The sequence below is a fragment of the Rhopalosiphum maidis genome, chromosome 1 (assembly GCF_003676215.2).
Source record: "Rhopalosiphum maidis isolate BTI-1 chromosome 1, ASM367621v3, whole genome shotgun sequence".
NCBI lineage: Eukaryota > Metazoa > Arthropoda > Insecta > Hemiptera > Aphididae > Rhopalosiphum > Rhopalosiphum maidis.
This window is the reverse complement of record NC_040877.1, coordinates 9,913,349-9,935,834: the sequence shown is the minus strand read 5'-3', so window position 1 is coordinate 9,935,834 and position 22,486 is coordinate 9,913,349. Positions and strand designations below refer to the sequence as shown.

General features: G+C 31.2%; 1 protein-coding gene across 2 annotated transcripts in view; it reads left to right on the top strand.

Moving 5' to 3' along the window:
* The first annotated feature begins 811 nt into the window (after positions 1–811).
* Positions 812–22,486, top strand: part of LOC113547789 (discoidin domain-containing receptor 2-like) — a 211,092-nt gene continuing 189,417 nt past the window's right edge. For both annotated transcript variants that reach the window (XM_026948289.1, XM_026948288.1), the window contains exon 1: positions 812–1,315. The gene's annotated coding sequence lies outside the window, so the exon portion shown is untranslated. The remainder of the gene's footprint in view (positions 1,316–22,486) is intronic.

Genomic DNA, 22,486 nt, shown 5'->3' with positions numbered 1-22,486 from the left:
GGCCGTTTAAGATATATTTTATCCTATTGATATATAGGTTAATCTAATCCTGGATATTTCATCTCCCAATACCGTTAATTACATCGTATCTCCTCTCAGCGCGTCACTATGAATAATTCAAAATAATCGCGTGCAAACAAAAAGAATACGACGAATAGCACTTTTCGGCACAACGCGAGCAACACGCACATATATAAAAACATTAATAATTTACGACAAAACCGTTTGCCCTGCAAATACGCGATACTCGGGTCCGTTTCAACTGCAAAATGTATATAGTATCATATATACCCGTTCGGGGCTAATATATTTTAATAATCGAACGGCTCTCCTCCCCCTCCCACCCCCTCCCCCCCCGACGAAAACGTAAAACGAAAAACCTATCCTCCCCGGCGGCGTGGAAGGGATGGAGGGTGAGGGGGGGGGGTTTGAGACGGGCGAAAAAAAACCCCGATCCACGCTCAAGTGACTGGGTACACATAAACGTGCGAGCACGTGACCGAACGGCACGCGCGTAATACATAGGTAAACGTATATAATTTACGCCTTACGCACCGCCGTGGACATAAGTTTCGGGCGATTTTCGATTTAGCCACCGCCGCGGCGGTCGTATAACGATGGACGGGGACCGGTGGCGGCGGCGGCGGCGGCGGCGGTCGCCGCGGAGTTATACAGGGGAGGTGATGGTGTGTATGTAGTGAAGTAGTAGTAGGTGGATGGGGCGGTGGCGGGGACCACCGAAAGGGCGAATTTGATGCTGCGGCGCTTACGCGGTGCGCGTGGTCTCCGGTGTGCCAGTCGATCGCGGGCGTCCGTCGGGTTCCGTCTCGTCTCGTTTCGTCGCAGCACAGTCGTGTCTCCGTCGCCGTTTTCGCCGCGTCCTACGACGTACCCCATACAATATATAGTACATAGCATAATATAATATTATATCGTGATAAACGCGCGGAGCGCATAAGCCGATACCGCGACCGCGTTCAGGTCGGATTTCCAATTCTATCGTCGCGGATTATTAATTCTTCGGGTGTCGCCGTTTTTTTTCTCTCTCTCTCTCACTCACTTTTTACTATCGCGTAAACATAACAAATCGTTGTAGTATAGTATTGTATAATATTATATTCCTGCCGGTCACGTGCGCAGTGTGTGTTTGTTGTGCGCGGTGCAAGCCTATAAAGTTTCCGTAGTGGTGTCGTCGAGTCAAACGTCGTCGAAAACTAGGACCGATTGTAATAGCTAGGCCGCACGAAAGGCGAGCAAAAGCGTCCCGAACGTATTTGCCGCCTACCAGGCGAACGGCGCTTCCATCCGCTGACCGGTAAGAGCAGTCGTGCAGCGCGTTACAAGTGGTCATCGATCCGGCGCGCTCTACGACCAAAATATGATTATCATTATTAAAATTACTCGGACGCTCTAAAGTTGATAATATCAACAAAAATAAGATAGTAAATAATAATTATTATAATATAAAATAATTATTTATTCGCATGCATTATACCTATATATAATACGTTTCAAATTTTAAAAAAAATGTCAGTGAAATATAACGTTTTTTAGGTTATTAAAATTTAATACGTTTTAGGTATTAATAAATAATAATACGAATGTTTAAAAATATCTACTGAATATTATCATGCATGGTGCGTACACGATACAGCCTGATTTAATTAAACAATTACGTGCCCGAGTGTTGTTGAAATATTATTTTTCAAACTAACGTTGGTTTATCAAAATTGAATGTAAACTTTTACGTTTCATCTGGTTTAGTCATGCTTTGTGTGTATGTTACATGATAAATTAAATATCGATTTTTCTCACGTTTCGGTTTTGCATAAAATAAAAATATAAAAAATAAGCGCTTACGAATTCAAAAATTTAGAAATTATATATTTTTAGAAAAAAGGAATATAGGTACGTGCACGATTTTGCAAGAAAAAAGTCACATATTAACAAATGTCATCAACATCTGGGCCCTAATTATAATATTATCTAAGTGTACACTTCACCGTATGTTTGTACGCTTACGTTATTTTATTTTTTGCTCACATTGCCGTTTGCCGTATACTTAGATTGTCATAATGAGGAGTCTCAGCCAGCGCAATAGTGCATATTTGTTTTACAATGATATGTGTATTTTTATTTTTTTTTTGTAAATTTAAAATTTAAACTACAGAATAATCACTATTATAAGACAAAAGGGAGTGCTGCAAAGCTTGTAAATATCGTGTAGACCGAATAAAAATTGAATACAGGTAAATGTTTATTGACAGATTCCGGAAAAAAAAAAACAACGGAATTTATAGCACATAATTAGTACTTAAAAATATCGATTTAAATTATTAAGTAATAGTTTATAAAATAATAATCTTATAGTGACTCGAAATGTCACCCTATTGATTGTTTATTTGTTTATATGGACTTATTCTATAGACATGGAAATAATATCCCAGTAGGTAATAACACATAACTAACAAATCTCGTGTGTCAAGGTTGTATCAACATTTTTTCTCGTAAGCTTTATTCCGCTCGCCAATATCGTAATTCACAATATATCGATTCTCTAAAGCACAAAGGTATGAATGATTTTTACGACGATAAAAAACTTTCTTTTGTGATTTATCCGTCCGTTGTAATCCATAACTTATAATTAAAAATAATGGCATAATATTTGTGCGAGTATATCATATTGTTTTTTCCGAAAGAATTTGATTCGAATGCATTACAACGATACTCATTTAAAAATTGTCATTAAATGAAAAATAAGAGTACAAATTATTTTACATTTTATAGTGTTATCACACTTCATATATATATATGTGACAGCTGAAAAAAATGTAAACAAACGATTAAATGTACACTAGTTATTATTAATTAAATACTCCATGGAAACATAACCATATTACATATTTTATTGAATATAGCAACGACTTAATCGAGTTAACATAATTTGAGTTTATTTCGTAGAATATTAATATTTAATTTGTGTATAATAGTGATTAGTTAAAGTATGTAATAAAAAAATCTAACTTTAACCGTTATTAACTAAGTAATTAACTAGTTTATTATTGTTTTGCCAATTAAAATATTTATATTATAAACAGATATTAATATTTTTATTTCAATGTAAAAATGTCATACATTATTCTAGTTATTATTCTTGTTTTCATTACTTAATTGGGTTATTTTTTAGAGGCGTAATTTTTCATACTATGTCTAGAAAATATCATAAATCATTTCGTATTAATTTAATTATTTAATAAATTATGTTGGAGGTATGTTGGGCTGTTTCGTTAACATTTATAAAAATAAAATATCATTAAAAATAATATGAATGGAAATATTAGGTAAGTAGTAAGTTACTGTAATGGATGTTTTTAAGTTTGAAGCTAACAACATAAATCATTGTATATCAAGTAAATATATTTAAAATAATATAGATTTTCTGTGTAAAATTATAATTTTAGCTATAAATGAAGATTACTAAAACTTAAGTATCTTTTATAATATATTTTTATTTATTTAAACTATGATACTTTGAGATCAAATACTGTACTTCGTACTTTTTACAAAAAAAGAAATAATAAGAAAATGTATTATAAGATTATTGATTATTCTGCAATAGTTTTCTCACTAACTTCACTCTGAATCGATGAGAATTTAATTTTTTTGAATACATTTTAATTGTATATACCTATTTGTTTAGTCTCAACAGAAAAAAAAAACATGTTACAAATTAATATTGTATAATGATAAAATATAATTTGGTAAATAATACTAATAAAAGTGTATACACTATACACTTTAGTAAGATTGTTTGATAATGATGACAATAAATTATTTCTTTTTTTATAATTAGGTTTTCAATACTAATTTAATAAATATTCTTACTTTTAATTATAAAAATTAATATTTTTTACAGTTAACCACAAATATTAAAAATTATGATATTAATTTATCATTACTGATATTTATTAAATAAATTTCAAAATATTTGCTACATGACCTACTTGTTGACGTTTCAAAGAATTTGTTCCAATAATACCTACTTATAATTAATATTTTTTCAAAGGTTACAATAAAAATCATCAATAAATATTACTATGTAAAATATACATAATAAAAATAAAACAACATGTTTCTCTTAAAATTAACAACGCAAGAAATGGTACAATAGTTTCTGAATAAAATAATAATAGAGTATACAAATATTGTAACGAATAAAATTATTATAATTTCTAGAGTTTAGCTAAATACGATAGAAAAAAACGTAAACACTTTTTAGGATGATATCCATATTTTATCCATATATTGTAAAGTGTATACTCTCTTCAGCTAATATGAATTTAATACGAATTGAAATTTGATATCGTCACCAGTTAAAATAATAAATTATAGTTTTTATAATTTTTATTTGAAATTCAAACCCTTAAAATGATTTAAATTGTGTTTAATTAATTTACGAGTGTTTTCCAAAAATAATAATAATGAATTCTGATTAAAAACAAAAAAACTTGATGTAGGTACCTTATTAATACAACGAAATATAATTGAAAAAATATTTGGCCATGGGGAATTTTTTAGCTAATGCAGCGACGGACTGTATAATTGATATTTATTTTTTTCACAAAGGTTGTTCAAATATTTTATTTTTATAATTTACTACGTCGAAAAAACGTTGGGTTTTCGAGAGGATGGCAGATGTCAATAATCTGTAGGGTAGGTAAAACCGTGTAACACAAAGATAAAAAAAAAAAATACATTTACCGATTGGTTTTTTTTTCACAGTAAAAAGACATTAAAATATTACAATTCGTATATTTCTAGTTGTTTACAATTTTAATTTCATATTCATGGTATTTATTTTTGTGATTTTTGATTGCCATTTCTATGAATTGGCCATGATTAATTCGAAACATTTACTATGACAGTATCTAAATAATATTATTTCATATTTTTTCTTACTAATATTTTAATAAATTGCAAAAAAAATTGTTGATTTTCATTACAAACTTACATTTGTGTATAATACTAACGTCTGACATACAGTAACTAATATAGTATGCACATACTCATAAATGCAGGTACCTACGCAATTTGCATAATATATAATATTATGTTTTCTATTTAAATATGCCCAAGAGAAACATTACTAGCTCTACGTCTTTACTGTTAATTTTTCATTAGTTGATGAAGTATACAGTCGCTAATTTTGATTAATAAAATCATTTATGCTAAAGTTCGTTATTCGAAAAGTTCTAATAGAGGTCCCCAGATGGTTCGTTTTCAACGTAATTCATGATGCCGTCTCGATAAAACGTTTTGAGAAATCAAATGAAAGCCGTATTTTAACGTTTTTGCAACGCTTCCAGAGTCTTGGGCAGTAAAAAAATAACCAAGTGAAATAATATTATAATTCTAAAATACGCAGTCATTTATTTTCCGATCGACGGCAAGCAATGCTCGTGCATGTAGTAACTGTATTAATAAAATACACACATTTCGATGTTTGAAATTTTAAATTAGTAAAACCCATCCGTTATTAAATCAATTCCCAACTGATGAATTCGCTGATTCATTTCATTTCAGCAACGCTCGGGCTTGTTTTAATGCAGTTTAACGTTTAACGCGATCACTTTAATACAATAATACAATATATGTAGTGCAAGAGGAAAATAAATTATAATTTATACAACACGGTTTTGGATTTATAACAAATATATGTTTGTCAAACTTCTAAAATATTATTAAACAACAGCGTATTACAATTTATAACGAAGTAAAGTACCTACTCAATTATTAATTTGTTTAAAATAGCTATGCGGGGAGGAATTTGAATGATCTTACAGGAATATGAATAAAAAATATGTAAATGTACACATTTTGTATTGTGCCTGCTTTAATTTAAAGATTTTTAAAGATAAAATAATCGATTCCCTTTTTTATTATTTTGGGATTAATTTCAATAATTTGTACTAGAATAATTATTCGTAAGTTTTTAAAAACCTGTAATCATTTAATTGTACTCTTTACAGTTTACAGTATAAATTATTCTTTTTTGATAGATATTTCCTCGTGAAACTTTTAAGTGCATTTATTACTATTAATTAATTCCAACCCTTTTCCACAATTTAAAATTTAATTACAAATAAGTGTAAGTACTCGTATACTGTCTGTATTGGTAATTTTTTTTTTTATTCACATTTTAATAACAATAAATATTGATTGAATAAATTGCAGTGGACCTTTTTTTATACCTCTTGCGTTATAGCTGGTTAATATAATTACTCGTGGATTTCATGTTGACACTTATATTACTGCGATCACGTCACGTTTTACTATAAATATAATATAAATTCTATAGAGTAACTCGCAACCATCCACTAACAAAAAAAGTTATAATTATTTTAATTTAATTTAATTTCTACTAAATCATTTAACTTGAAATATAATAATAATATTAAATGTATTCAGGATGATAAACTTTTTATATCGGTTTATATATTTAAAAATTATGATAAAATATTATTAACATTGCAATATGCCTGTAATTATATCTAATATTATAGAATACAGAGTAGGTAGTAAGATCTTAAATAATTTAATATAATATAGTTAATTTGTATTTATATCTTTTGACATATCAAAATCCAAAGAAAGTGTACACAACTATTTCTGAGAATTCGTGAAACTGAAATCATTAAAATATTAAAAATAATACCAATGTACAACATTACTGGAAAATAACAGAAAAACCACTACCTATGTCCTCTATAGGCTATTATAATGACCTTATATTTTAATATAAACTCGATAATCGATGATGCAACGATAACCCTAATATTATTTAAGAATTCGAGATTCGTATTCTAATAAGATACAAAATACTTCGACATCCCTAGGCATACATCTTTCATACTAAATCGTGTAGAATATAAGAATTTATTGTAAACGGAATCTAAAATGAGATCAACAAATTACCGACAGAATTCGATATTTTCTTCTCGAAACTTAATTTATTCAAAAACAAAATTTATCGAAATACATCATAAATACTCTTTGGCTCGCATATTTAATACCTTGTTATTTGTTATTATAATTCATATAATTTTTATTATTTATCTAACTTAGATATTTACATTTATTTATGTTCTTTCTTACTATGTCTCGAAGAACCTGCAACAGTAGATTTTATAAATGATTTACCGTATTATAAAAATAAAAATGTGTTAAATATTTTAAAATTAATACATTTTAGAAACTCCAAAACCAATTAAATCACTAATTGATAACCACTTGAAAACTTGTTGGTTACTGTATCATCAAACAAAATAGCGTTACGATGATCGGGCTTCTCGTTAATCAGGTACTTCTCTGTTCGAACATTTTAATAATTGAGCCGTGACCACAGACACAAGCAATTAATTATTTACTTGGTATTATATTTAAAAAAAAATTAAAGGCCGTACGGATTAGAACAATTATTTTAAAAGATCCACTATATACAGAGTTTGTTTTTAGTCACAGTGTTGCCGCGAATGTGAATATTTCAGTGAAAGTTTTTGCATTTTATCCCGAGTATTTGTATTATCTCTTTCATTGTCCACATAATAATAATATTATCATTATCACAGTCCAGTAAAGACGTTTGTTTGTTTGTTGTTTTTTTTTTTTTTTGTACTTCCACAATAATAATTTATGCAGTTATGTAAACCGTTCGAAAAACGTTTTGGCGATTAACATCAGCGTAGCCTCATCCTTATCGTTTGTACTCCAGTGCGATTTTGTGTGGTGTGTATTATTATTATAATAATATTATGTACAACAAAACGCGCGCGTGCGCGATGCATGTCTTCGCCGAAGCCGCCGCTGGTCGCTGCTCAAATACCGCCAATGCGCCGATTCACACTTAACCTCCGACGAGTTCTTTTCGCAGGCTAATATAATGACGACGATGTATAATATTCAAAAGTCTATGGGACCAAAACTCCTTTTTTCAACCATTTTCTCCTTCTTTCATCAATCAGAATTGGATAAGTTGATATAATATAGTTATAAACTTTATACATTTATGATTATTGATTACTATTACTGTTATTACTATTATTTAATCTTTTATTGCATTTTACTATGCAAAAAAAAAATGGGACTTCTAATGGCCACGATGCCGAGACTTATCTTTTATTGAATAAAAAAAAAAAAAAAAGATAACGCAATACACGCGGATTATTATTATTATTTTCTCTATCGGGCCATTGTGGGCACCACCGAGTCGAGTCGGAGGCTGCACCGAGAGGATGCATTACTGCAGAGAGACAGAACAAAGCGACGTACAAATGTTTTCCACGTTTTCATAATAATAATAATAATAATAACAATAATAATAATAATCATATTATTATATATTGCGATTTACCGACCGCAAAACATCCGTCGCCACTTGTTCGCGCAAAGTTTGTTCACTTTTTAGTTTTCCGTCACATCTAATTACCACGTTTTAAACGTAAGCCCGAGCCCGAACAATGCGACGAGAGAGCTGCCGGCCGAGTTAAATTTCCATCACAATAGATCAAAACGCACCCCTTTTTATTTCTTCTTTTTTAATACCACCCCCTCCCCCCGCTATGCGATGTGGTATAACATAATATATTATACTACAGTGTACAATAATGTGCGCCCTCCTCGGCCACCCGTCGTCCTGCGCCGCGATGATATCAACCCGACATATTATTATTGTTGTGTACACGACAACAATACACTAAACGGGGCAATATTTTTTTATCGGCATAACATAATAATATATTAAAACGGAATGAAAATATTAAAAAAAAAAAAAAATGTTCAAAATTAAACGTCGACAAATCGCAAACGCGTCTGTTCCATATAGAAAAAAAATTGGTTATGATTTGCCACGGTCTCGCGTTTTGTCGCCCGTCGTTAATGCGCGATTAGGGCACATTCTGCAGGCGTCACGGTCGCAGTTCGTAGAATAATAATAAAAACGCACCTCCGTTACGGCGCATCGTATATTCGTATTTTCATATCCGATCGATGTGGTGTAGATTATTATTGCGAATCGTAATCCGTTCGCGTTATCAGCTGTACTCATCGGTCACGGGCGCGCGGGCACAAAGCAAAGGTTTCGACCCCCCCCCAGTTTGGGAAAACATTGTCGCGATCGGGGCGCTATAAGACAGCACGATAACTGATGTCGATAAAAAAGATAAACAGCGAAAAGTCGATTGACTTTAATTATAACATAATACGTGGGTTTTTCTTTTTTTAAAGTTATACATAATAATACGATGTATTATATAATTCGTGATTCGGCGTCTATATGTATATAGTAAACAATGAGCAGCCCTAAAAAAGACACAATCGTATTCATTATCCGTATACGCATATTTACATTCAATTTAAAACGGCATTGTAATAATAATACAGTATTATCTCATTTTACATCAGTGGTTGCTGACTCTGCTCCTACGCAGCATATATGCTGATTGCCCGAGTAACTCTTAACTGCCAACAAGTGGGTAATTATTATTAACTATTTTGTTTAAAAGTTGCTTTATCGTTTTTTTTTCCTTATAATATAATATATGTGGAACATACGCCAAATATGATATGAACAGAAGAAATCGAAAAAAACATTCGACAACACATTTTTTGCCCATAAAAACTGCAAAAAAATACTATTTTTATTTACTGCTTTTTTTTAAAAAATTTTACGACGATCTGATTGTTACCTATATAAAGTTATGTGTTTATTTTCAATACTCCAAGAAAATGAATAAAATATTGAAATAATATTACTACACATGGTTTTATGTGCACCATTAGATTTATTATCACGATTATTATTATTATTATTTAATAACAACCCTCATCTTAAAGTTCACGTTCCGAATACTATTGTACACCGTATACATACGATGACCTACCTATTAAAGCCTACCTACCTTAAATAACAATAATATTATATATTAAAAATCACGAAATTTCACCGACTAAACAAGCGTCTCGCGTGCGTTTAACCGCCCTGCGTCGTAATAATATATCGTATATCGTACACATGAACGACAGCCACCCCCGTCCGAATACACCCCCCGCAGTATTATTGGGAGCCCAGGCCCGGTGTCGCCTCGTATACAAATATGCATTGTGCGGACTGCTAATAACGTACTGCAGGCAGCGGCGTAATAACATACACGTATATTAAATTGATACAATAGCCATTAGTCAAGGGGTTGACAAACGACACCCGAAGTCGGGCGGGACGCGGGCACGAGCGGTTTTCAGCACAATCGGTCCGGATCGGGCGGCGCACGCGGTCCGTTTGTGTTGTTCGATAACGTGCCATTAATTCGGCCACAGAGATTAGCTTACCCGCTCGTTCGTTCGCCCGCTCTCTCATATCATCCGCTCGCTCGCCATCCGCCGCTCACTCCCCCCGCAGCAACCACCGCCACCACCGCCACCGTCCACCACCCCCCTAGCAGCGGCGGTGTTTTTTCCCTAATCCAGTCGGTCGCGTTTTAACGACCGCGTTACCATTACCTTTTTTTTTTTATGAAACTCTACTGCTGATAAAAAAAAAGTATTTATAAGTTTAATATTAAACATAATAATAGCTGCCCGCCGTCCCGCTGCAGCAGAGCACACGCGCAAGACCTTTGGACACTAACATATGATAGGTACCTATGCACGGATTCGAAAAATGTCACGTGGTTATTTTTTTTTTTTTTGTCCCGAAGGGAATGTGTGCTGGTTCACGATAATATATCATTTAACATACTATACAAAGACACACAAATCAAAGAGTAATATATCAACGCGTATGGTATATATTGATATTAGTTATATACACAGTAATAAAATTATATATATGCATTGTAAATACTGGGTAGGGTGATAACATTTTACATTATCGGAGCAGGATAATCCACCCAATCGAATGCAGATCAATCCAGTGGTAGTGCTGCTGCGACTATTGAACGTCAGTTGATCGCGCGACGCGGGTTGTACGCCAATTGACTTTCCACTTCACCGCGAAAAAATGTTCAAACGTAAAACAATACGACCGAACGACAACCGAACGGAAAAAAAATAAACATAAAAGGGTGAAATAAAGCTCAGTGGGATGTACAGGGTGATACACTAAGCATGCCGATCGAGATTATTCCTTTATAATGCATTTATTTAGATTATGATTTTTATTTATACATTTTAAGCATACTTAAGGATTTTCAAATATTTAGGATTTTATATCATTTTAGCTAGAAGTGTCCTATAATAATGGTACAATTTTTCGTTGAAGTGAGAACCCCATTTTTTCCTGTAAATTGTTAAGTGAATACATTTTATGAAAATGTTGATGTAATCAGATTGAAAATCGAATGAGTCATTTTTTAATATTCGATCAATTCCGCGTACTGAGGATATAGGTTTAGATATATCTTTAATATATTTATATAAAATTATAAACATTTTAATAACTCAAAAACTATACAATTTCGAATTTTAGTTTAAATAGTGGATGCATCAAAATTATTAAAAAAAAAAGTAATTTACTTTACATTTAACAGTAAAGAAGGTTAGATCTCATTTAATAAAAATAACACTTCTTCATAACATAATGTTCCTTGAATCTAAATAATAGAATACATGGTTTTCAAGTTTACCTACTATTTAAATTTATAAAAATAAGTATTTGAAGAAATACACCATTATAGCAATAAATGGTAGTGAATACGCTTGATAAATCACTCTGTATAAAAATATATGAAGACCAACTTTTTGAATTGCGTTTTAGATTTTCTCTCCAATATTATACTATGTCACTATTACATAATGCCAGTGTATGGTGATGTTCTGTTTGATGCAAAATTGTGGCTTTTGTGCACGAACTGAGTCGACGAGTAAAATATATATGTTTTCAACATTCGGTTGAACGTGATACGAGAGGTCACGTTCATTGAGGTTTCCAAATTATGGTCGGAATAACATTTATTTTTCAGAAAAAGCTTGTATTCATTTGTTGGTCTTTATACACGTACACTTAAATCTGATTATATTAAAACCAGATACAAAACCAATTTTAAAAATATTCAAAAATCGAAATAAACTGTTGTCAAAATATGATTTAATAATGTTAAAATGATATGCTCTCAATTGTTTCAATATATTTTTAGTATCTATAATATTATGTATTATACGTACTCTGTTTTTAAGACAGAATGTATAGAAATCGATTTTGCGATGAAAATGGATATTATGGGAATTTTCTGTACTTTCTATTTAGATAAGAGAAACAACTGTAAAAATGGCAAATGGCTTTAAAAAGTTTTATTTTTTGAACTTAATTACCGACTAGATCAAATATCTATAAGTAAGGTTACTTTTTGTAACTTTCAGAATACTTTTCCGCGTCTTTCTTGCCATAATACATTCCTTGATACGCCCTAAACCTGTAATACCCGTCATACCAGTATATTATTAAAATAAATAATTTTGTCACGTTAAAATTAAGCTTAAATGCAAAATGACTAAATCTTAACGATAAATAGGTATATATGAAGCTATATAGAGGTATATATAAGAACCAATTTAGATTTGTATATAATTTATGAAAGGTGAAACAAATTAAAATCGATAACAACGCTTACTATCGAACTAGTATAATTGGATTTAATAACAATTTGTCAATGTGTGGTACTTAATTAACAATCTAAAATCCATTATTTTTTTAATTATTGGATAAATTGTTGATAGCGCAAGATCGCAAATCTCACTAAAATATCTCTATAAAATTTACTTAATCTCTGCTTATAAAAGAGTTTTTGTTTATTAATTTAACATTATATTATTAAGGTTGCTTTACAACTTTAAAAATAATTACTAATTAATATTTATTCATGTCGGTATATTTTTAAAAAGTAATATTTTAACTATGGGCATATATTATAATTAGTTACACTTTCAATATTTGGGAAAACACACTTGCACAATAACACATTTTGAATTTTTAAAACATATTTTTATATGCAATACAAAATATCTAAAATATGCTATTTACTTATTATCACATTGGTCATTAGGCGTATATTATATTTGATTAAGTAGTTTCACTGATGACAGTTCAGTTAATAATTAAATAATAATACATACGTATATATATGCAACCACACACTAGTTATAAAGTGAATTAAAAATTATATTTTGAACACTAACACAAAATCGATAGAGTTACGGTATATGCGTTTTACTCAAATTAACTTCGTTCGATCACTTCATGCTACATTGCACACAAATTGAAATGTATAAATCTTTTGTATGTTATTTTTCAAGTGAAGTAAAAATAATTTAATGTCGAACCTAAAAAGTGCAGTCGAAAAATCACGTACATAAGGAAACATCAAAATTCGAACATTTGTTATTTGAAAAAAGTGCCCCAATATTATAGAGAATTGGAATTCTTTAAGGTGAGAGGCGATGGTTTTTTATGCTCTAAAATACCAATAACATTATAAACATTTTCATAATATTAAAATAAGCAATCAGGCGTTGTTATTGATCTATAGAATTTAACGTTTTATACCAGCTTTTTTTGTATATACGTAACACTATAAATGATAATGATACGATATATTTCATTATTATTCGTTTTAATATTTTTTATTTTTATACTATAACTAATCAAATTTCTTTATAGTATGTACATTTTTGGGTACAATATAATATATTGTACTATTGTATTTGTTTCAAAACAAAGAATTGTTATTATATATCATAAATTCCTAAATTAAAGTGAAACTTATAAGTGACAACAGGTACAACGTTGTTCCTATATAAATCTACTACCTATAATAATATTATATAAAATTTAAATATTTAATTTAAAATGCAATAAAATAATGGTGACAAATCATTAGTTAACTGTTGTTTGAAGGTATTAATTTAATTACTGCAATTTGTGCCATGAACTCAATACTTGGAAAAATATTACTAAAATAACAAATGTTGTAAAAAAATGTATTAAGTTTATTATTTTTTCCCATGAAATGCTTGATAATTTAATATTTAAATTAATAAAGTATATTACAAAATTGTACACCATACAAATGAAATATCGATCTGTTTTTAATATTCCTCATCACTATAAACAAAAGAGTTTCACTGTCATTCCCAATATTTTAATATTATGCTTATTTATAAATATGCAATATTACGTTACATAATTGTATTGTCCCGTGCGTAGGAAGGTTTAAAAATAATGATAGAGTAAAATAACAGGCTTGTTGTAATAATTTATAAAAACCAATACTGTTTAATGTTTATTTGTTAGTTAGATATTAAAATTAGCGTGCACAACATCCTAAACAGTACTCTATAGTCTTATAAGTTATAATTTATAACTGTAGGATGTACATCACGTATTCCGTGTTAACAAAACACTGCATTAAAGAATCCAACAGAAGGAGAAAAATCTTGCAGGTCTGTCGTTATTATTACGTTGTCAATACGTCTTTGATTCGTTGACCAAAACTAATCAACAATTTTACAATATAGGCTGAACATGGTTAGGTATCTAATATATTTCAATACCGTAATCGCTGTAATCAAAATAATATAAAACATCTTATTTTCATTTTTTGGGGGTAGTTCTGTCCCCGGACAATCGACGAATAACTATCGTAATAAAAATATGTTATATTATTTTCAGATGGGGTTATAAAATATATTATAACCATATCAATAATGACTTCTGAAGCGGAAGGCCGAAGGGGGAGGGTGAATTTTAAACCAATTTTTTCACATCTATTATAAATTAGGTATAGTTATCACAATAAGTATTTAATATTTAAAATATTTAAGTATTAAGATACCAATGTAAAGACATAGTTTATAGTGATATAAATAAAAATAAAGAGCTAAGCGATTTTTAATAATATATTTAGAACAATAATCAAAGTTAGTTAGTTAATCGAGTAAACATAGGCTTATATACTTACTATGAGTATCGACATACTATTATTATAAGTATTTTTGTGTTAATTAAAAAATTTAAAAAAAAAAGTATAAAATACTAAAAAATTACTAAAAATAACAGTAATAAAATGTAACCGCCAAATTCTCTGATTATATGTATGGTTAACACCTATGCGTGATATATATTATACATTAAAACCGCTGCCATAATATTGAACAACACTGCAGACCACAGCTGGTGTTTAAAACAATAATTAGTTCTGGGTACAGTAAATGTTGGGTTCAAAATTCATTATCACAAAAGATAATATTTTTCTAAATTGTTTTTAATATTTTATGTTAAGTAATTTCCAGCATAGGGATTGTGTAGTATACGAGCTGATCGCTCTGTCCAAAACAATTATCCATTGCTTAATGCGACATGATAATAATCCAAAAGCTCAAAAGAGGGGGCGACACCCTCTTTCACTGGTTGCAGACTGAATATTTTCAACGGAACAAAATCTAAATATCAAGATTGGCGTTGTTCAAAAAAAAAAAAAAACACCCCTCACAAACTACGTTACTATATGCGCTAAACAGCTCAGGCAACGAATATTGTAAATATCTGAACGACCCGAAAAACTTGCAGTAAAATCCACTGTACACACACACTCGGGTTATATATTTTTATTTTTACCTACGGCGTCTATTATACTCTTGCGGGACATATATACGTATTCACGATAATATTATTGTAATGTATAGGCACAACACTATGCGTATATAATGCGAGCAGTGGATATATATATATATGTGTTATACTGCAATCACAAAAGCTCGAGAGCGTACAAACGTATTACCGCATAGGTATATATTATTATTATTATTATTATTATTATTATACGTACGACGACTTATTGACGTCTCCGATCACGTCGGCGGTACGCGTTCTACTTAAATACGCACACGGTACATATAACAATATATTATGCACTATATACGCACTTTGCGCACACTGCACACACGCATATACATAGGTATGTATAACATATTATACGCGAGTATAATTTAATATTTTTCTCGCCGTTATCCCGTCCAAATGTACGTTATTTCATCGTCTGCACTCGGTAGTCTATAATATACACCGCCGATGCGTCACGTAGGTATAATATAATACTTATGTGCACCGGAAACGCATACATATAAAATATAATATTGTCCCGGACCGATATGAGGCGATTTATTATTATGTCGGCGGATGTGCATCATATTATGCGGTGGATGCTTGTATGCGATTACAATATATTTTGTTGTTCGTCACTTAAAATTGGCAGAGTTTGATATCGTAAAATTTATTTTTAATTAGCTTTGAAAAATATAACGTGCATAACTCAATTATTATTATGTATGGTTCTTGGTCCTTTAGGTTATATTGCAATTATTGCAATATGCGTATTGTACATTATTATCAATTAGGATTTTACGTGGAAATCTGCACAACAAAAATGATAATATGATTCGGTCGAACGCCCAAGATGACGATGCAAATGTTATTAGTGTTATCAGTGTGGATTTGTTTTTAACTATACCCAGCCATTTTTGAAAAAATCTTTTATAATGCAATTGTAATATATTTATTATAATATTATAATGAATGGACAGATATTTTATTGCTATAACTGATTTTTTACTATTGGTTTGCTTGGAAAAACAAACTGTTTTCATTAAAACGACTTCGTAAGGTCGAATCTGAAATTACCTATAATACGCATTCACCCGATTTACTGAAAATTTAATACAACGTCAATATTGCCACGATGGTCGGATGGTACCAATATAAGTATGCCGCGAGCGTCCCAGGAGCATATATGCATTTTTGTTTGGGTAGTCGCAGTCCGAAACCCAACTTAATTTTGTAAAAACATTTTGTTCCGACAGTATTGAATTCTTAGGAAATCTCTTTGTGTATATCGTATTGGTATTTTTATATTACTTTATTAGGTATATAGTATATGAGCAAGCTTACAGTTTTTATAAGGACACACGTGTCTCTTGATTCTTGGAAATTTTGAATTAATCAGCAATTTTGTATTTTTGTAAGAGAGTAATAAATTTTATAAGATATACATTAATAATTTATTTAAAAATTCGTGATATGTTTATTGAAAATTCAATGTCTAATACAAACTAAAACGTTTATTTATGTATATTTTTCACGTAAAAAACATAATATTACGTCGTCACACCACTTTGTTGACGTCATCTTGAGTTAAGTGTTATTATTCGTCGTATCTATGTTAAAATTTTCTGTCCTTTTCATACTTTGAAAATGTATTGCCTTTTTAGATGTAATAACAAAAGTTTATTACAATTATATAGATTACCGATTTGTAAAAAATATTTTCATATTTTTTTTCATTTCAATCTGTGTAAAAACATTTATTTAGTAAATACATAAATTTATACATCATAAATGATTATTTAAATCTATTAGGAAACAACTTACATTTTCGTGAGATTTATGTTATTAATGAGAAATGATATATTTTGATACGCATAGGCGCATTCAATGATTTTATATTTTCATATTTGTCATTTTATTTTATTTATTTATTTATAATCATCATAAATTAACAATAAAAGAACAAACAATAAAATTTTATTATTATCAATCCCTTTTAAGCGTTGCTTGTGTTTACTTATGATGTTTACTTATATACAAGTAATATCAAGTTGGAGATTTTGAATCCACTTTTAATGGGAAATTAAAAGTGGTTCAAAAGCTCGATGATATATCTTCCATAAATAACTTAATGAAAAAGAAACTTAGTTAATAAATAAGTAATAATGTTTTTATTTTTATTTTTGTTTTTTATTAAACCCTAAATATTACGCTCTAATATATGACTTGAAAAAAAATTTTAGTCAATGAACACAAAACATTTAAAAAAATTGTGTGAGTAATCAAAAGTTTTGTACACATTAAATATATTTGTATAAAATGTGTACACAGTTATAATTAATAGTGTTGGCTAGGATTTACTATCAGAACTTTTTTCATCTCGCTGTAACAATGAACTCGGCACTCGGCAGCCTCAAATACTTAATACTTATGTATAAATATAAATATCCTTTTTTTTTTTTTTTTGGAAGAAAAGTTGATTCATTTTATGATTTATGACTTTCATTATTTTGTATAGATTACCTGTTATAGCTTATCTATTTCACCGTAAGTATGATAGATCTTTTTAAACTTCATTTTCTTTGTTATCTTAAAGTAGTTGCACGAGAATATCATATCGCTGGGAATGGATGAGCTTCGTAAATTTTTTAAAGTGAAACATGTGTGCATTTACACTACACTTAATATATATAGACACACGATGTATTTATGATGAAATTTACAAATGAATGCTCGTAACACCTCGTGCATATAAAAATTCAATCAGCAGTATTTTTCATGGCATCAGAAATATTTTTGAATAAGTAAAAAATAAAAATAATTATTTCTTTCCTTTCAGCGTATTGTATCATTAATTTTATAACGTCGCAAGTTTTCACATTTTTATAAAAAGTTGAATAAAAAAGTTTGAATGTTAATTTTTTTGTAATATAAAAAAATGATGAATATGAATTATTTGTATATTTCTATAAAGGATAATGAAAAATTTTTTTCGAGCACGAATAGGTGGGATTTTAACCATCAAAAATCACATGTCTCTTAAAAAATAAAAACAAATAAAGTATTATAACAAACATTATAGTATTATTATAATATATAAATGTGTACAAAATGTTGACTGGAAAACAAAATAAAACACGTTAAGTATTGCACTTAACAATAATGTTCTCACTAAAATCTATATTCTGAATTTTTTTTAAACAAATTCTAGAGATTTTATTCCGATAGTGTTCAGGGGTGTACGGTATATTTTTATTTTACTCGTATCTACAATCAACACAATACTATGGGATAATATAAATACATGAAGTGTAAAATACACAAATATAGTGCATCTGAGTACAACTAATGTATACGCTATTTGTACCGTTGCATTGTGTGTTCAGTTTTCATTATAATTGTATCGAGATTTATTTAAAAACTAAATCTAACTATAACGCGTACAATATTTAACTGTCTGAATTTCATACTTACTATCTGTTGCGCCGGTGAATTTATCAGCAATTAAATAGGTGTACATTAATAGTTTCTGTATATCATAACAAACAAAATCACGATCGATTCACATCTTATTATTTATCATAATTTATAAGATAAGAGTATAGAATAATAATATATATATATATATATATATACCGATTCGCCCAGTGTAATTCAATAGGTAACGACTAACGATGATAGAGACGTGACAGACTTTAAGCCGCGGGGTCGAGTTTGATTTCATTCGTGTCCGCTCCCCGCGGACACCACGACGAGGTCGCGGCCCGCCACTGTCGATGATTCGACTTCGTCACCACTCGTCGTCTCGCGTCTTATAGTGTATATATGTATTTACGACCGGCTGTAATACAATTTTGACCGGTAATAACAACAACGGTTATTACGATTCCTATATAACATAACTCGCGCGCCGTACACGACACCGGGGGCGCGGTGGGCAGGCGGGTATACTGTATATATTGCCGGGGAACAGGATCGAGGGCGCACAGGACTGTAGTGCAGGAGTCGGGAGAGTAGGAGGAAAGGCAATATTGTGCTAGGAATTCCGTATTACGCAACAGCAGCGGCCGTAGGACGTGACCATTGCGCTCAATTTGACCAGATTTGTTGTATTGCCGGCTCCGACTCGGCCGTTACGTACCTGATAAAATATGGTATGTGCGTGCGCGTGTGCTGCGGTGTTGTACTACATATTATAGGACAGCCGCCGCCGCCGCGTCGTATTACGGCAATCGCTTTGACTGCAATACGAACCACACCGTGTACACGACGTATAGTAAGTACGTGTACGAACTCGGTACAGAGATAAAATTTAACGCGCGCCATATGCGCATATGATGTGGTGTAGGTATATATATATATATTATACACCATAGCACTACAGCATTGTGTGTATACTGTATACATATATATATATATATATAGTTTATAAGTAATTCAATGTGTATAAGACGCGCGCCGCCCGCCCTACTCGGGCTGCAGAAAGCGTCATACATTACTGTACTATATTGCAGATTACGAGACAGGCCGAGAGACCGAATGGCGACGGGGGGGGGGGGGAAAGAGAAAGAGATAAGTTACGCGCGGATCCCACATACATTTTCGGCATACGAATTCTCTTAAGAAAACCGAAAGACGCCTTTTTTTCTTTTTTTAATACTCACTCATCGGATTCCGGGGATTTAACGGACTTTTAATGTAGACGGAATAGATTGGAGACGCTAAAAAAAAATAAAAAATAAAAGCCCACAGGCGTACGCGACTATATCAATTTTAGAAAGAGAGAAAATCGCCGCTGGGTGGTGCAGAGACCCCGTCAGCTACAAGGTTTTCGAACGCACATATTATAACGGTTCCCGCGGGCGTCCTAAATCACTACGACACCGTATAGTACTATACTGTTATACTACGAGTACTACTGCTGCTGATGCTGATGCTGCTGTTGCGCTCCTGCTTCAACTATAATGCCGTTTTCTGTTACCGACCACTTCCGGTACTGCTACCGTGGTCGCGGTACCTACACGAACACCGGCTGATTATTCTTGCCACCCCGATACCGCGTCGGCGCGAAAAATCCGCGATCGCGATTTTCTTCACTCCGCGTTCCCGCGTTCGATTTAAAACACTACACTCGGCGCACTCAGCACGCCGCCGCAGTCGTTTCCATAACGTAACGGATCGTAAAGTAAAATGCAATAACATTAAATTATACAATATTAATATAATACGAAAACTCCGGAAAGCCGATTAAGCACAACAATATTATACGCAATACTTGGTGCGTACGTCGTCGTTCTTAAATTTACGGTCACACGTGTTTCGTATCGATAAAAACGTTCAGAGATTCGAATTATTTTCAATTTATTATTTATTATTTTTATCGAAGCCGCCGCCGCCGTCGTCGTCACTCTCGCGCCCGGGTCGTGAGATACGTAGTATAGTTATTGGTTCAGCTATTCGAACCGCTGTTTCGGTTTCCCGGCCAGAATGGAATTACGACACGTCGACATGATGGGAGTTTATTCTACAAACGGGGAGTATATTTTTGATTGAAATTCCTACGAATTTATTACTGTTCGTTTAAGTGACCGTGGTTACGGTGTGGTCAGATTTTTCGAAACGATTTAATTGACCTATACAAATAATGCACGAGTGCAGTGGAATATTATCGTTTAAGCTAAACACGCGTCTTATGTATTAACACACACGAAAGCGCATACAATACGTATTATTTTTTATTGTAAATTATTGTTACGGAAATCGTGATATAAATATCATTAACCCACTTACGTCCGATAAAAACACATAACTTTTCATTTTTCATCATAATAATGAAACAAATATAATATTCCTTGTTGCTTCCGAAAAGTTTCCTTTCAAAATTTAACATTGCCAAATTTTATTTTTGGTAAGTTATATTTATTATGATTACCGGCTAAAACTTTTGTCTGGAATATTCCTCTGCGGATTTCACATTATAAGTTCAACCACTGTATAATATAATATAATAAATATGCATATAAAATGTACATAATACGTAATATAAATTCTTTTGAAATTCTCGCTATGTTACTTTTGAAAGCAATTTTTAATGTTAATCTATTATAGCGTTATACTCATCGATTAACCATTGTTTACCCTCAAAAATTTAGAATAAATACCGATCGGTCTGTCGACCAAAATGTATGTCCACACATCTGTCGATGAATTGTGATTGACAAAATGTAAATTTCCCGAGTGACGGTATATACTTTTTGTGTGCTATGTACTCGTCTATAGTCGTATAGTCGTTTGTAAATCATAATGCGCGTACTGTAATGACGTGTACGCAATAATATTATATGTTATCCACAACTGTAATTTTAAATGAAAAGACATTTTTTTCGTGGCTGAGAAACGATAATTACTTATATGCTTTCACCGAAAATAATAGAAAAAAAGAAGACATTAAATAAGGAAAACTCATTTCGCGTACCTCTAAACGTACCTATATATATCCGTATTTAGTACCATTTCCTTTTTTCCCCTGCATTATATATATATATATATGGGTTATGACGTCGGGCGGGCATATACATATATAGCTATAGTAAATACGTATGAAAACTAGCAAAAAGCCCATTTTTCAGTTAAACGCACACGGCTTTTGAATGTGAATATTATTTTTACGAATCGTCTAGAGTTTTAAAGTTTTGCGAAAACCCATTACCGGTGTGTTTGGCAGTGGTGTGTGTACGTTTTTTTTTTTTTTTGCCTAGTTCCAAAACGCCACCCAATATTTACATGTATATATTATACATAGAACGAAATTGAAAACCTCTATACTCACTTGAAACA